A 14,164-nucleotide genomic window follows, 5' to 3' on the forward strand; every position below is an offset into this window, starting at 1 on the left:
ATTTCCTCAACTCAGCAATGTAACTTGAAATAGATTGTCCAGGCTGTTGTTTACAATTGTGAAAATGGAAACGCTGCACAATCTCTGAGGGTTTTGGGTTAAAATGTTTCTGCAGCTTCTCAATCAAATCAGCATAATCCACCTCACTAGATTTACGAGGAGCCACCAATGAACGCAGGATGGAGTAAGTAGCAGCTCCGCATACACTTAGCAACCCTGAGCGCTTCTTCTCTTCTTTGTCAATATTATTGGCCTCAAAGAAACACCCCAGTCTTTCTGCGTATTCCTCCCATGAACTGTCCTTATCCCCAGAGAACTCTTCAATGCATCCCAAGGTCGTCATAGTTTTAATGTGCACTGTCCCTTTAAGATCCACGGATTTTTTCTGTTTTTTAAAAATTCTTTTTCTCCTCCGGCCAGAGTTACGGTAGCTACACTCACGGTAGTTGCCTGGCCCGCACAATACTCTGTCCGCCATCTACGTCGCAGCTAGCCAACTATCAAAATGCCGTTGATGTTGCTAGCTGAGTGGCCCGCTCATCGCAATTTCCAATATCATGGCTGTAGGTTCGCATGTCTATCTCCGTCCTTCTAGAGAGTTCAACAGCCGCCTCGTCGCCAGTATTGCATCTTGACCGAACAGTAATGAATAGAGGAGACGGAATGTACCTTTTACTGTTTACTGAGTAAATGGGTGGATATTATAGCACATTGTCTGCATGGCAGAACCCGAAACTGAAAGTGAAAGATAAAGTAAAACCGAGCCCCCCAGCACCCCCTTCAGGTAACACCCGGGAACTGGGACAAACTTAATTGAAGCGAAACTCAAAACACAACAGTGACCTTCATTTCAATTGAGAGCACAGTTGCGTTTCCTGAAATAAGCCTCAGATCCATGTCAAGTATTCTACATGTCTCCTTAATGGTTTCCTTCAGGATCTACAGGCATTGCTCATGTGAGACTTTTAAAATGACTTTATGTCTTTGTACCTCCAGAGAGATATAGGTGAGTGAGAGCTAATTACCACCTGTGCAATTGCACCCTTATGCTCTCCCTCTGATTCAATTCCTCCATGGCAGTCAGGAATAATAGGATTCCCAAGAGGAAGTCATAGTTGACTGGCTTTCAGACAATTTTGGTGATGGTGAGGAGGATGGGATAAGAACTTGGTGGGAGAGTCAGGAGAAATGATGATTGATCATTTACAGTTGCTATATTAACACTGCATCCTCCAGAGGTGGACTCAATAATCGTGAAATGAAGCATAAGTGACAACAATAGAGATACTCACAAACAATAACACAGTTTCAGGTCTCAGTATAAACATCCACCACTCATCGAATCCAGGCAATGATGAATGCCTATTTTATACAGGCAAGCACTCCATTTGGCATCCAAAAGGACAGTGGGGTGGGGTGGGGTATCACAGCACGTGGTGTCATAACGATTCAGGGACCTCTGAGTAGATGGACATTCCTCTGGCATGGTTGAAAAACTGCACTGTTGCATTTCCAGACATCTTCAGTGCTGCACGAGCCCGCCTTCATTTGCGCTCCTCCCTCGGATGTGAGAAGAACCAAAAGACCAGCCAAACCCGGTCAAAATTCAAGTCTGGGTTTATTAGAGCGCCTCTCCTGACTTAACTGATGGTACAGTCCTTTCACGAGTTCCTCCTTTATGTCAACCTTTTCTCTGCCTTAAACTCGGGAAAACAAAAGTCGATAAATAAACTAAAACTAGAAAATTAAAAAGTAATATAAGGGTTAAGTCATGGCAGTAGAGCTCGGACCTGTGTCATGCTCCTCCTGTAACATGTGGGAAATCAGGGACGCTTCCTGTGTCCCTGACGACTATGTGTGCGGGAAGTGTGTCCAGCTGCAGCTCATGTGGGACCGCATGACGGCCCTTGAGCTGCAGATGGACTCACTTTGGAGCATCCACGATTCTGAGAGGGGTGTGGATAGCACATTTAGTGAGTTGGTCACACCGCAGGTTAAGGCCAGCGTAGACAGTACATGGGTGACCAAAAGGCAGAGCAAGGGCAGGAAGGTAGTGCAGAAATCCCCTGGGGTTGTCTCCCTTAGCAACAGGTTCACCGTCTTAGGTACTGTTGTCGGGGGGGGTGACGCATCGGGGGAAGGCACCAGCAGCCAGGCTCATGGCACCATGACTGGCTCTGTTGCAAAGAAGGGAGGGAAAAAGAGTGGCAGGGCTATAGTAATAGGGGATTCGATTGTAAGGGGAATAGATAGGGGTTTCTGTGGTCGCGACCGAGACTCCAGGATGGTATGTTGCCTCCCTGGTGCAAGGGTCAAGGATGTCTCGGCGCGGGTGCAGAACATTCTGGAGGGGGAGGGGGAACAGCCAGTTGTCGTGATACATGTTGGTACCAACGACGTAGCTAAAAAAAGGGAAGAGGTCCTACAAGTAGAATTTAGGGAGTTAGGAGCCAAGCTAAAAAGTAGGACCTCGAAGGTAGTAATCTCTGGATTACTACCAGTGCCACGTGCTAGTAAGAGTACAGAGAACAGGATAGTTAGGCTAAATACGTGGCTTGAGCAGTGGTGTAAGAGGGAGGGTTTTAAATTTTTGAGGCATTGGAACCAGTTTTGTGGTAGGTGTGACCTATACAAAAGGGACGGTCTACACCTGTGCAGAGATGGAACTGATGTTCTCGGGGTAATTTTTGATAAAGCAGTTCGGGAGCATTTAAACTAGTATGGCAGGGGGCTAGAAACCTATGTAGTGAAATAGAGGAAAGTGAAAGGCAGACAGAAATAAATGGTAAAAGGGTGAGGAACAAAAAACAAAGGGCCAAACTAATTCATAAAAAATGTGAGCATAAAAAAAGCCTGAGGGTTTTATACCTTAATGCGAGAAGCATCAGGAACAAGGTAGATGAATTAGCTGTGGAAATAGAGGTTAATAATTATGATCTAATTGGGATTACGGAAACATGGTTGCAGGATGAGCAGGGCTGGGAGCTTAACATACAGGGGTATTCAGTATTTAGGAAGGATCGACAAAAAAGAAAGGGAGGAGGGGTAGCATTGCTAGTAAAAGAGGGGATAAATGCAATTGAAAAGAAGGATATTAACTCAGTTAATACAGAATCTATATGGGTGGAGCTAAGAAATAGCGAGGGGCGAAAAACATTAATAGGAGTGGTATATAGGCCTCCAAATAGTAAAATAGAGGTTAGGGAGGGCATCACGAGGGAAATTAGAGAAGCGTGCAATAAGAGCACAGCTGTCATCATAGGTGACTTTAACTTACATATAGATTGGACTAGCCTAATCAGTAAAAATAATGAGGAGGAGGAATTCCTTGAGTGTTTAAGGGATGGTTATCTGGATCAATATGTCGAGGAACCAACTCGGGAACAGGCTATATTGGACTGGGTACTGTGCAATGAGAAGGGACTAATCAGTAATCTTGTTGTACGGGGACCCTTGGGTCAGAGCGATCATAACATGATCGATTTCTCACTCGAAATGGAGAGCGAAGAAATTGACTCAGAGACTAAGGTCCTGAATTTAAACAAGGGGAATTATGATGCCATGAGACGGGAACTGAGTAGGTCTGATTGGACAACGTTCCTGGGAGGACTGGAGGTAGATAAACAATGGCAAACATTTAAAGATAGAATGACAAAATTGCAAAAATTGTTTATACCAATCTGGCATAAAAGGAAATCTAAAAAGGTGACTCAACCGTGGATAACAGGGGAAATTAGAGACAGCATAAAATCCAAAGATAGGGCGTATAAAATAGCCAAAAAAAGCGCCAGAGCGGAAGATTGGGAACAGTTTAAGATAGAGCAAAGGAGGGCAAAGGGCATGATCAAGAGGGGCAAAATAGCTTACGAAAACAAGCTGGCGGAAAATATAAAAACTAACTCCAAAAGCTTTTATAAATATATCAAAAGGAAAAGACTGGTGAAAACCAAAGTTGGTCCATTGCAGTCAGATACGGGGGAATATATAATGGGAAATAAGGAAATGGCAGATCAACTAAATGCATACTTTGGGTCAGTCTTTACGAAGGAAGACACAAAAAACCTCCCTGGGATATCGGGAAAAATAGGGACATTGGCAAAGGAGGAACTGCCGCAAATCAATATCTCTAAGGATATGGTGTTAAGGAAGCTAAAGGGATTGAAGGTGGACAAATCCCCAGGGCCTGATAACATGCATCCTAGGGTACTGAAGGAGGTGGCCCTAGAGATAGCGGATGCACTAAGGATGATTTTTCAGAATTCATTAGACTCGGGAACAGTACCGATGGATTGGAGGGTAGCTAACGTTACCCCACTATTCAAAAAGGGGGGTAGGGAAAAAGCAGGTAATTACAGACCTGTAAGCCTTACATCAGTTGTGGGCAAAATGCTGGAGTCCATCATTAAGGATGAAATAGCGGAGCACTTAGCAAATGGGGACAGGATAGGACAGAGTCAACATGGATTTACAAAGGGTAAATCGTGCTTGACTAATCTATTGGAATTTTTTGAGGGAGTAACTGGTAGAATAGATGGGGGAGAGCCAGTAGATGTGGTGTACCTGGACTTCCAAAAGGCCTTCGATAAGGTCCCACATAAAAGATTAGCATGGAAAATTGAGGCTCATGGGATAAAGGGGAAAGTTTTGGCGTGGATAGGGAACTGGCTGTCAGATAGAAAACAGAGAGTTGGAATAAACGGCTCATTTTCTGAATGGCAGGCAGTAACAAGTGGGGTACCACAGGGATCTGTCCTGGGCCCCCAGCTGTTCACAATTTACATTAATGACCTGGATCAGGGAGTCGGATGCAGCATTTCCAAATTTGCAGACGACACTAAACTAGGAGGGGGGGTGGGCTCAGAGGAAGAGACCAGGAAGCTCCAGAGCGATTTGGACAGACTGGGCGATTGGGCGGATAAATGGCAGATGCACTATAATGTGGACAAGTGCGAAGTTATCCACCTTGGGTGCAGGAACGGGAGGGCAAATTATTATTTAAATGGCAATAGATTGGGAGAGGGGGAAGTACAGAGAGACCTGGGTGTTCTTGTACACCAGTCACTGAAGGCGAGCATGCAGGTGCAACAGGCGGTCAAGAAGGCAAACGGTATGCTGGCCTTCATAGCAAAAGGGTTAGAATACAGGAACAGGGATACCTTGCTGCAGCTGTACAGGGCACTGGTGAGACCACACCTCGAGTACTGTGTACAGTTTTGGTCGCCTCATCTGAGGAAGGATGTTCTTGCCATGGAGGGGGTGCAGCGGCGATTCACCAGGCTGATACCAGGAATGGCGGGAATGACCTATGAGGAGAGACTATGTAGTTTAGGGATGTACACACTGGAGTTTAGAAGATTGAGAGGGGACCTCATAGAAGTGTATAAAATTCTGACAGGTCTAGACAGACTGGATGCAGAAGGAATGTTTCCCTTGGCGGGTGAGAACAGAACTAGAGGACATAATTTAAGGATAAGGGCTAAACCATTTAGGACAGAGATGAGGGGGAATTTCTTCACTCAGAGAGTGGTGAACCTGTGGAACTCATTGCCACAGAGGGCAGTGTACGCCAGCTCATTAAATATATTTAAGAGGGAATTAGATATATTTCTACGGGCAAAAGGGGTTAAGGGTTACGGAGAGAAGGCGGGGACGGGATACTGAATTAAAGGATCAGCCATGATCTCATCGAATGGCGGAGCAGGCACGAAGGGCCGAATGGCCTACTCCTGCTCCTATCTTCTATGTATCTATGTATATCACAAAATAACAATGCACAAATTCACTTGTCATGCTTGTCATCTCTGTTAAATATACCTATTTAGACCACATCCCCGTGAGTTGCAGCTAAGTAGTGACCTTAAAGTAACAGGCCAGATTAAACACAACTAAACATTACCAGTGTGCTTCGGGCTTCAGATTACCCATGAACAAAGCCACAGAAAATCGGACAATCTCAGGAATTTGTAAATCATGCCTTGTTTTTGAGTGTATCTGCCTATTTTATACAGGCAAGCACACCATTTGGCATCCAAAAGGATGGTGAGTTCAACAATTTCAGATCATAACCGCTGCCCCCATTTTTCGGATAGCAGCTGTTGGTGATCCTGCCATTCCCATTTACACCTCTGCTAGAGCCATCTTTTGTTTCTTTACTTGTCCCAATACCATCTCCTTTTGCCTCACACCACCATCCCCTTTGTCATTTAATCTCTCCTGCCTTCCACCCTATCACAGACCTTCCCTTTTCTTCTTTCCTCCCCTCCCCCCTTTCCCTGTCTGCATTGCTTAAAACCTGTTCCCTCTCTAACTTTTTTCAGTTCTAAGGGTCATCGACCTGAAACGTTGGCCCCGATTTTCTGCCAGCTGTCGGGCGGCTTTTCAGGCGGCCGGGGCCGAAAAAGGGGGTCGCAACCCCACACGCCTGATTCCCCGCCTCGTCCGACTTTCGGACCGCCGTTTCTCCGTGACCTGCTTCAGTCCCGCCCGCCGCTGGCGGGACTGCCGTCAGAACACTAATGAGCAATTATTACCTTGTTTAAGTCGATTTTCAGGGGCCGTTGCGATTTTGGGGCTTTCCCCACATCAAACACACCTGCGGGGAACCCCGCTGATGAAACCTGGCGTGAAGCTTGCCGGCTTGCTTGCTGTCAGCTGCAGGTCATTCGGAAAAGCTGCGATTTAAAGGGACAGCACTTGTATGTTGAAGGACCTTGTTGCTGCAGGCTTGGGGCTACTTCTTCAAGGCTTAGGCACAGCTGTGGAAGGTTGGAGCCTCACACACTTCTCCAATGTGATCTCCTGGGAAGCCCCTCTCACCACCCTCACTCAGCACTTCCTCAGCGGAGGCATCTACGAGAAGAATGGGACGCCTTTTTTTCCTTCCCTTCTTGCCATTAGAGGATCTCCAGCAGCAGAGGCGGCAGCAGCAGAACCAGGAACAGCATGATGAGCACCAGGAGCACCAGGCTGCTGCTCACTCACCTGAAGCTGCACAGGCCAGAAGGGGCCAGCGCTTGGAAGTGGCTTGAGAGCACCATGCTGCGCTTTAGGGGGCCATGGGGACCCGTTTCTGCACTGGCAGTCCTACTCACAAGGACTTCCATGAAGATCTGGTTTCTCTGTTCAATAGATGGCCAACGCTCCTCAAGAGATGTCATTCTCTTATGAGCACTCACCATGTTTTCCATACCCATGCGATTTATCTCCTCCATGGAGGTTGCCAGCCTTTCCATGGTGATGCGTTCATGTGCCAATGACTCCACAAAGGCTCTGCTCATGGTCACTATGGACTCCTCCATTCGCTCCACACTCGCAGCGACCCTGGAGACAAAACCTGCCAGAGACTCCTGCATCTGTGCATGGAGATCCATCACCTCTTCTCTTGCGGATGGCCCCAGAGGCAGAGGGTCGACATGCAGCGCAGCTGAGCTGAGCTGGCAGAGTCCTGTGCCCTCCGACGAGGACTCTCCACTGCTGTCCCTGTCTCCAGAATCTGCTGAGGCTCACTTGTGAGCTGTGAAACACCAGGTGACAACACTACTCTATGCCCCGAAGGTCCCCCCGAGGTGTGAGTGTCTGCGCTGGTGCTGGGTGCGCTTACTTCTGCTGACGCTGCGCCCTCAGAGGTTGGAGCTTCCTCTGAGGAGTCTGGCTGCACAGCCTCTTCCTCCTCCACAGTGAGGACGGGGGCTCTGGATGGTACTGTGGGGGAGTAAAGGAAGGAGTTAGAGATGTAATGCCAAGGTTCTTCTGGTGACTCCAAGCGAGTTGGCATCTGCTGACACCTGCATCCATGCAGCATTGGTCACAGTGGGAGGCCTCTTCCTCCCTGACCTAGGGAAGAGGACCTCCCTGTGGGCCCTAACCCCATCCAATAATGCCTGCAGTGAAGCCTTGTCGAATTTGGAGGCAGCTCGGGGTCTGGCACTGGCCATAGCTGCTGCAGGCTCCTCTGCCATCCTGTATGTTTCTTTTGGAAGCCTTCAGAGGATGCAGTGCTTGCTATGGACCTTGAAAGCACCACGAATGATGACATCATACTGTGGGGCTTTCTGACTAGAAATGGACAATTAGCAAGGCTGCCCACACGCTGGAAATTAATTGGCCACTTGAGGGAAAATTGCGTGGAGCTGGCTGACACATTTTTTTGTGTTTCAGAACCCCACATTCGGGGAAACCCGACCATTTCCCACACAATCCACAAAATCGGGCCCGTTAACTCTGTTTCTCTCCACAGATGCCACCTGACCTGCTGAGTATTTCCAGCATTTTTTGTTTTATTTCAGAGTTCCAGCATCCACAGTATTTTGCTTTTGCATAGGATTCTATTTCAATTTTAAATAGTAAATACATAATAGTACAGTACAACATGTAATATTTTCCTTTGCGGGAATCACTCTCAGTCGTTTTAGCACTTAATACCTGGGGAGAGGGATGGTGCAGGTTGTGGGATGAGATCGGACTAGTTCCTCGTGTCAATAACCTCACTAAAATGCTTTTTGAAAGAAATCAACAACTTGGAATTTAAAGTACTTTTTAGCATATTTCCACAGAAACGTTGCAATTACATTTTCTATAAATGGGTAAGATTTGCTCATTACAGACTGAAGAGGCAAACGCTTGAATGACAAGTAAGTGCCTGCCGCTCGCGCGCGTCCTGCTCTTGCTGCACGGGCGCGCGCCTCGCTGCACGCGCGTTCCAAGTTTCGCTGTGACTTTTCCCGGGCTCTGTTCCCGGGCTCTGTACCCTCCTGTCAATCATCCCCGGGCTGGAGCTGTCAATCACAAGCCCTCTCCGCACGGGTCGCTGCTGCTGACGAGAAGGAAAGAAAGGCGAAACTGGGCTTTAAAGGGACCGCCACCTTCCTGCTTTGAAAAGACTGAAGGGTTTGTTTCCCACGAACGATTCAGTGCTGTCATTACTCCAGCTACTTGGTTTTGCTTTCGGTAATTATTATCCTCCAGAGACCTGGTTTGTAAAATAAATAATTTTAGCGGCGCCGGTCCACAGTAAGCTTGAGCTGGTAAAAGCCGCATCCTTTGTGTGGGCCTGGGACGGATATGGCAGCCGCCAAGAAGCTCAGTGCGTTGCTCCTAGTGCAGAGCCATTACTCTTCAAAATAATCAGACAGGCCTTCTTCCAGATCAGTCTCATTTCTCAAATTCACCAGGAATTTGTAACATACAATGACTTTATTACTTAAAGTAAAAGCAGAAAATGTTGGCAAACACTCAGCAAGTCAGGCAGCATCTGTGGACAGAGAATCAAAGTTAACATTTCAGGTCGATGACCTAAAACGTTCAACATTTTCTGTTTTTCTTTAAGATTTCCAGCATCCGCAGTATCTTGAACAGCATCGCAGAACTAAACAAATGAAGGGGTTGAGATAGACCAGAGCTTCTGAAGGCTAAGATCAGCTAATCAAAAAACAATTTCTAAATTTGCGGATGACACCAAATGGGGGCGGGGGGGTGGAGATAATACTGAGGAGGACTGCAACAAATTACATGAAGACACTAATAAACTTGTAGAATGGGCATATAATTGGCAAATGACATTCAAGGACAATTTGTGAGGTAATACATTTTGGTAGGAAGAATAGGGAGGTCACTTATTACTTGGAGGGTGTGAGTCTGGGTGGGGTAGAGGAGCAAAGGGATCTCGGAGTACAAATACACAAATCACTAAAAGTAGTGAGACAGGTTAGCAAGTCCACAAAAAAAGCAAACCAAGCACTAGGGTTTATTTCTAGAGGGATAGAATTGAAAAGTAGGGGAGTTATGCTAAAGCTGTATCGAATCTTGGTTAGACCGCATTTAGAGTACTGCATTCAGTTCTGGTCGCCATTTTATAAAAAGGATGCAGAGGCACTGGAGAGCATGCAGAGAAGATTTGCAAGTATGATACCAGAAATGCAAGGTTATACCCATCAGGAAAGGATGAACAGGCTGGGTCTCTTTTCTCTTGAAAAAAGAAGGCTGAGGGGTGACCTAATTGAGGTCTTTAAAATTATGAAAGGTTTTGATAGAGTGGATACAGAGAGAATGTTTCCACTTGTGGGGAAGTGCCTAACTGGAGGCCATCAATATAAGATAGTCACTAAGAAATCCAATAGGGAATTCAGAAGAAACTTCTTTACCCAGAGAGTGGTGAAAATGTGGTACTTGCTACCACAGAGAGTGGTTGAAGCGAATAGTATAGATGCATTTAAGGGGAGGCTAGATAAGCATATGAGGGAAAATGCAATAGAGGGTTATGCTGATAGATTTAGATGAGGAAAGACGGGAGGAGGCTCGAGTGGAGCATAAATGCTGGCATGAACTGGTTGTGCCGAATGGCCTGTTTCTGTGCCTTATATCCTATGTAATCCTATGAAATGTTCCTATTGTTGGAAAGTTAGGTAAAGAAAATAACTTGTATTCCACACTTGTGTCTCCATCTGGAATCTGCTAAATGGCTGGGCTGGAAACTTCAGTGAAGTGGCAACAAGAGTCCAGGTGGTTCTGGGATTGCAGCCTACAGCTGTGAATTAAATGTCTTTATCATTGTGCAATCAAATCATAAATTATTCCTGATAACTATGAGAGGGACAGCATACCAGAGGTCGTCAGTCTTTCAGAAATCCAAAAGAAAATTTAGTACCACTGATAGCGATTGGAGTTTTTTTTGGTCAGCTGGGGGTGTGATGTGTTGGAAACCATCACTGTGTTTTAGAGCCTGAAGTGGTATGGAAAAGCTGCACCAATGCATCAGGGCTACTGTTAAGGGGTTGGGGCAAAAGAACATTCTTAAGGCAGAAGAAAAATACTGTGGATGCTGGAAATCTGAAATAAAAAAAAAACAGACAATGCTGGATACACTCAACAGGTCAGGCTGCATCTGTGGGGAGAGAAACAGAGTTAACGTTTTAGAACGGTCTGATGAAAGGTCATCGACCTGAAATGTGAATTCTTAAGGCAGAGCTGAGGCAGCTTCACTTTGCAGCTGGCTGCACTGTGCCTGACCTGGCAGTGCTCAGTACTGGCATTGGGTCCTCCAATGGGAAGCCCTCCCATACCTTGCTTCGATAAGTTATTGTTTTGCTTTCCCTGTGTACAACAGTGCCCCGCTGTATTGCACCCCCACAGTAAATATTGTTTCACCACAGGCAGCTGAATGTTATATTTTATTATGAAAACCTAGATGAAAGAACAAGGCCCATAGTACAGAACACTACCAATTTTGGAAATTCAGGTATAATGTCAGATCATACCAAGGTTAAAGATAAATTAAGGTTTAGTGCTACTAACACTACTAACAATAACCAGCCACAGGACAGTGACAGCGTAACACAAAGAATTCGTACACTGGCGGCACACTATGTTACAGCCTGCCATGAACAGAGGGACAACCAGTAAACTAAGAAAAGAGTATATATAAACAATGCGAATGTATTTTTATACACTCAGGGATATACCTGTTTATACACTGTATGAATAGAACTGCGTTTATGTGTTCAACCATAAATGTATTTTGATGCTTTGGCAACATAAGATGTACCTTATCATGCCAATAAAGCGATTTGATTTTGAATTTGAATTAGTGCTCGGTGATACAAAGCTGATATTTTAAAATCTTGTGGATTGTAGGAAGACTGAAAGAGATAAGGAGTTCCACAATTTTGAGTTTCTGGGAACGATTAACTATAAATAAAAGAAAGATGTGGTGAATCTTGATTTCAACACAGTGAAGATGCAGAGGAGGAGGTGTGTTGGATGGTGTATTTGGAGAAAAAGAAGATGGTTCACTGAGGCAATAACCACTGTAGTATTGATCAAAATCAAAATCAAATCAAATCAACTTTTATTGTCATTGTTAGTGCACAAGTGCAGTACAACGAAATGTAGGCTTGCGGCTCCCGAGAGTGTACAGTTTGGATTAGGACACGTAAACATTTCAACATACATTTGTACATATATATTAGCATAAATATGACCATAATAAAGTGCATCGGCAGATGTGCAGGCTTTAGTGTTTATTTGTGGAGTTCAGTAGGATGACAGCCCTGGGAAAGAAGTTGTTCCTAAATCTGGTCGTACGGGTGCGAATGCATCTGTAGCGTCTTCCAGATGGTAGTAGGGCGAACAGACTGTGGCTGGGGTGGGTAGGGTCTTTGATGATGGACCGTGCCCTCCGCAGGCAGCGTTTCTGATATATATGTTCTATGGTCGGTAGCCGGGTGCCGGTAATGCGTTGGGCAGTTTTGACTACCCGCTGCAGGGCTTTCCGGTCATGGGAGCTACAGCTGCCGTACCATACCATGATACAGTTTGTCAGGATGCTCTCTATAGTGCAGCGGTAGAAGTTAGAGAGGATTGGGGGTGACAGATTACATCCCTTCAGCCTCCTCAAGAAATATAGGCGCTGCTGGGCCTTCTTCACCAGAGAGGAGGTGTTGAGGGACCAGGAGAGGTCTTCCGTGATGTGGACTCCGAGGAACTTAAAGCTGGCCACCCTTTCCACCTCCGCCCCATTGATGTGGATGGGGGTGTGACTTCCGCCTTTGGACTTCCTGAAGTCCACGATTATTTCCTTTGTTTTCTTGGTGTTAAGGGCCAGGTTGTTGTCGGCGCACCACTTCACGAGATGCTGGACCTCCTCCCTGTAGGCTGACTCATCGTTGTTGGTGATCTGGCCTACTACCGTGGTGTCATCTGCAAACTTGATGATGGTGTTGGAACCATGAACAGCCACACAGTCGTGGGTGAAGAGGGAGTAGAGGAGGGGGCTCAGCACACATCCTTGTGGGGCCCCCATGTTCAGGATCGGGGGGGGGAGGTGTGGTTACCTAATTTGACAGACTGGGGTCTGTTTGTTAGGAAGTCCAGGGTCCAGTTGCAGAGGGAAGTGTTCAGGCCAAGAGTTTGGAGTTTGGTGGCCAGCTTGTTGGGGACGATAGTGTTGAATGCTGAGCTGTAGTCTATAAACAACATTCTGATGTAGGTCTCCTTACCATCTAGGTGATTCAGTGCCGAGTGTAGAGCAGTAGTGATTGCATCCTCCGTTGATCTGTTTGCCCGATAGGCAAACTGGTGTTGGTCAAGGGAGGCAGGAACACTGGCTTTGATGTGGGCTAAGACCAGTCTCTCGAAACACTTCATTATGATGGGTGTGAGTGCGACAGGTCGATAGTCGTTCAGACACGTTACAGCCGCTTGTTTAGGCACAGGAATGATGGTGGCGGTCTTGAAGCATGTAGGGACTACTGCCTGGGCCAATGACAGGTTGAAGATGGCGGTGAAGACATCAGCCAGCTGATCAGCACATTCCTTGAGTACCCGTCCAGGGATGCTATCCGGTCCAGTAGCCTTTCGTGTGTTCACTCTGCGTAAAGCGCCCCTTACGTCGGAGGTCGACAGAGTGAGCACCTGGTCTTCCGGGGGTGGCAAGGCTTTGGTAGCCGGCTCCTTGTTGTCCCTGTCGAAGCGAGCGTAGAAGTTGTTAAGCTCCTCCGGAAGGGAGGCGTCGCTGACCGGGGGACTGGTGTTTTTGCCCTTGTAGTCAGTGATGGACTGGATGCCTTGCCACATGCGCCGGGGGTCCGAGTTGTTGCGGAAGTGATCCTCTATCCGCAGTGTCTGTTTCCATTTGGCAGTCCTGATACCCTTTTTTAGGTTGGTCCTAGCTGCTCTGTAAGCCGCCGCGTCGCCAGATTTAAATGCTGCGTCGCGTGCTTTCAACAGTGAGCAGACCTCTCCGTTCATCCAGGGTTTCTGGTTGGGGTATGACCTGATATTTTTGTGGGTCGTGACGACCTCGACGCAGCTGTTGATGTAGAATAGCACTGTGGATGCGTATTCCTCGATGTCATTGTGGGCAAACATGCCCCAATCAGTGCATTCGAAGCAATCCTGAAGCTCCGATACTGCCCCCTCTGGCCATACTTTCACTGCTCTCATTGATGTTCTCTCTCTTTTGATGAGCGGTTTGTATGCCGGGGCTAGAAACAGGGAGAGGTGGTCAGACTTCCCAAGGTGGGGGCAGGGAATGGCCTTGTAAGCGTCTACAATGCTCGTGTAGACTTGATCCAGTGTGTTCTCCCCTCTTGTGGGGCAGGAGACATTCTGGTGGAATTTCGGTAGTACAGTTTTTAGGTTTGTGTGATTGAAGTCCCCCGCGACGATA

At 46.7% G+C, this 14,164-nt stretch overlaps 1 protein-coding gene across 5 annotated transcripts in view; it reads left to right on the plus strand.

Annotated features, from left to right (window-relative positions):
- The window catches only part of LOC147121782 (eIF-2-alpha kinase GCN2-like), a 161,332-nt gene that overhangs the window by 41,415 nt on the left and 105,753 nt on the right, over positions 1 to 14,164 (plus strand). Inside the window, exon 1 of one of the 5 annotated variants that reach the window (XM_085982281.1) lies at positions 8,671 to 8,946. The exons of 3 other annotated variants lie outside the window; for them this stretch is intronic. The gene's annotated coding sequence lies outside the window, so the exon portion shown is untranslated. Of the gene's footprint in view, positions 1 to 8,670; positions 8,947 to 14,164 lie in introns of those variants that run through there. One more of the 5 variants, XM_085982285.1, reaches the window with a different exon arrangement.

This window comes from Somniosus microcephalus, chromosome 3 (genome assembly GCF_052327205.1).
Source record: "Somniosus microcephalus isolate GS21.2 chromosome 3, FLI_Smic_1.0, whole genome shotgun sequence".
NCBI classification, from domain to species: Eukaryota; Metazoa; Chordata; class Chondrichthyes; order Squaliformes; family Somniosidae; genus Somniosus; species Somniosus microcephalus.